Genomic DNA, 3,388 nt, shown 5'->3' with positions numbered 1-3,388 from the left:
ACAAAATTTATATTTTGTAAAAAGGGTTCTGTTTTATCAGGAAATATTTTGCCTTCACACTGAATCTCAGACTGGCTGATCTTTCTGCTTTCTGTTCACATTTGAAACCTCTCCGACGTTCTATTTTATTCTATTATATATTTTTTTTTTAATTAAATTTCCATCTCATCCAGTCAGTCGCTGTTTGGGTTTTTGGCACCATCAATATCAAATGTACAAACGGTTCTTGCTAACCAACACCAGGTATATCTGATGTTCAGATGAGTTCCAATAAAAGAATTTTTTTTTCAAAAAAAAAACCCCTGTCTCCTGTCGTCAGCCGCCGAGGCAGGGAACGGGCACGTTTGGGGTGGTTTCTCTCTTTGCTCAGGACAGAGCTCACAAAAGCCTCCTTGGGGATGGTTTCTGAGACACTGAGGGTGAGGGTCCGTGTTGGAAGCAGCATCGCTAAGAATCATAGAATGGTCCAGGCCGGAAGGGACCTCCAAAGGCCATCTAGTCCCACCCCCCCGCAGTCAGCAGGGACACCCCCAACTAGACCAGGTTGCCCAGGGCCTCGTCGAGCCTCTCCTTGAATATCTCCAGGGAAGGGGCCTCAACCACCTCCCTGGGCAACCTGTTCCAGTGCTCCACCACCCTCACAGTGAAGAACCCTCTCCTCATCTCCAGTCTAAATCTGTTCCCCTCCAGCTTGAAGCCATTGCCCCTCGTCCTGTCACTACAGGCCTTTCTAAACAGGCTCTCCCCAGCCTTCCTGTAGGCTCCCCTCAGGTACTGGAAGGCTGCTATTAGGTCTCCCCGGAGCCTCCTCTTCTCCAGGCTGAACAACCCCAGCTCCCTCAGCCTGTCCTCGGAGCAGAGGTGCTCCATCCCCCTGATCGTCCTTGTGGCCCTCCTCTGGACCCTCTCCATCAGGTCCATGTCCTTCTTATATTGAGGGCTCCAGACCTGCACACAATACTCCAGGTGAGGTCTCACCAGAGCAGAGTAAAGTAAGGATTTAGGGGTTGTCACCTGTTCCTGGCACAGCAAGTTGGAGTTCTACCAAATGAATCAGGAGATCATCAGAGTTAGAAGGAACCTCTAGAGATCCTCCAGTCCCACTCCCCTGCCAAAGCAGGGCTGCCCAGAGCACATCACTCAGGAGCATCCAGGTGGGGCTTGAAGATCTCCAGAGAAGGGGACTCCACACCCTCCCTGGGCAGCCTCTGCCAGGGCTCTGCCACCCTCACCCCAAACAAGTTCTTCCTCCCATTGGAGTGGAACTTCCCATGGTCCAGCTTGTGCCCGTTGCCCCTCGTCCTGTCCCTGGGAACCCCTGAGCAGAGTCCGGCTCCATCCTCCTTCAACCCACCCTTTAGATCCTTGGAAGCATGAAGAAGGTCTCCCCTCAGCCTTCTCTTCTCCAGGCTGAAGAGCCCCAGCTCTCTCAGCCTTTCCTCATCAGGGAGATGCTCCAGTCCCTCCATCACCTTTGTTGCCCTTCGCTGGACTCTCTCCAGCAGTTCCCTGTCTCTCTTGAACTGGGGAGCCCAGCACTGGAGGCAGGATTCCAGTTGTGGCCTCCCCAGTGCAGAGCAGAGGGGGAGAATGACCTCCCTCCACCTCCTGGCCACACTCTTCCCTCCGCAGCCCAGGATCCCATTGGCCTCTTGGCCACCAGGGCCCATTGCTGGCTCCTGGAGAGTTCCCTGTCCACCAGGACCATTATTATGGTGAAAAATGAATGACTTTTGACCTCTGGGCTCTTGAAAATACCCTGATGCCATCTTGGAGAGTCTCACGTTGTGTATGACCCCTCTTACGACCGGAGAGAGGTTTTAGGATGTAATTAAACCTTTAAATTTTTAATTTTGCCTCTCAGCTTTTGGAAACAAACCCACCCTTGTAGGTAGAAAAACGTGAAGGACTCGACTCCTGTTCTGGGGGCGCAGGGGGAGCGTGTTGCTACTTTTCTCAGTAGGTTTTTTGAACTTTTTCCCCCAAAAGCAGCTCTGGCCGGGTCCCTGGAGTGCCCCTTCGGTGGGGATTTTCCTGGGGCTGTTTTGCTGATTTTTGGTTGGGCAAATTGAGGGGGAATTCGGTGGTGGGAGCGGAGCTGAAGCCCCCTGTGCGGTGGCCACCGCACAGGGGGCTTCAGCTCCGCTCCCACCACCGAATTCCCCCTCAATTTGCCCCAAAATTAGCTGGAGATGGCCACGAGTCCTACATCCCCTGGGGGAAAATGGGCAGAACTCCAGCAGGAGACCCAACCCCAGACCTGGAGGCTGAGGAGACCAAAAGCAGGAGCTGGTGATGGTGATGCCACCTCAGGGAGATTTTTAATTTGCACGTTGGTCACCCAAACCACCCACAGAAAATTAGGATTTTTTCTGAGGTGTTCCTGCCCTCCACCTGAGGGCCCAAAAAGCTCAGATGATGGGGCTTCTTGTTAAACCTTCAACTTCAAAAGGCTGGAGTTAAAGCACAGGTGGGTTTCATGCTGCTCGGGGTCCATGGACTATTTTTTAATGGCCAAAGGGATATTTTTTGGGGGCAGGACTCAGCCTCTAAAGCTGCTTGTGAAGAGGGTGTGCGAAGAGGAGACCTTTTTGACCAGCCCTTCAAAAAAAAAAACCACCTCCCATGTGGGTTTTTGAGTGTTTTGGGACAGGTCTGTCCCTGCAGCATCAGAACGGGGGCTCCTGACCCCCAGGACCTGGGGACGGGTGGGTTTTTGGGTGGGTTTTTGAGCCTCCCCTCCCCGGTTCTGAAGGTCTGAGCATCTCCTTCTCCCTGTTTTTGGGTGGGTTTTCAAGCCCCCCCTCCCTGGTTCCGAGGGGCTGAGCATCTCCTTCTCCTTGGTCCCACCTCATGGAGAAAAACCACTGCCCTGCCACAAAATGGGGAGAAAAAAGATGGATCAGAAACTCCTGGTTTTTCCACCAGCCTGCAGCCCAAAACTGCTCCTCTGTGAGTACCTGCCGTGGCTGCTCGGCACCAACCCTGAAAGCAGCAATTTTGACCCCAAAATGAGATTTTTCTTCATCTTCCACGGGCTCTGAAGCCCAAGTCTCAGGCGGGTCCCGTTGTGGCTCCACCCCGGGACAGCGCTTTTGGGGAGAGCCCTCTCCCCGGTGTCCAAGGTGGTTCTTGGTCCCCTGGGAGCTGGGGGGTGCGGGTGTGTCTGGATAAAACGGGAGATTTTGGGGGGGTTTTGGAAGAATTCCGTGTTGCGGGATGGGGAGGGGCAGCCCCGCGCCCCCGGCAGTGATGACTTTTGGGAGAAAAACGCTCTCAGTCATTAGCCGGGCCCTGATTAACGCGATGAGCCCCTTCCCTGCTCCCTCCCACCAGCCCCCCCCCGGGGAGGGGGGGGTGGCCCCGGGGACCCCTCCGCTCGCCACCA

This window comes from Calidris pugnax, unplaced genomic scaffold, assembly GCF_001431845.1.
Source record: "Calidris pugnax isolate Ruff unplaced genomic scaffold, ASM143184v1 scaffold429, whole genome shotgun sequence".
Lineage (NCBI taxonomy): Eukaryota > Metazoa > Chordata > Aves > Charadriiformes > Scolopacidae > Calidris > Calidris pugnax.
This window is presented reverse-complemented; position numbering follows the sequence as displayed.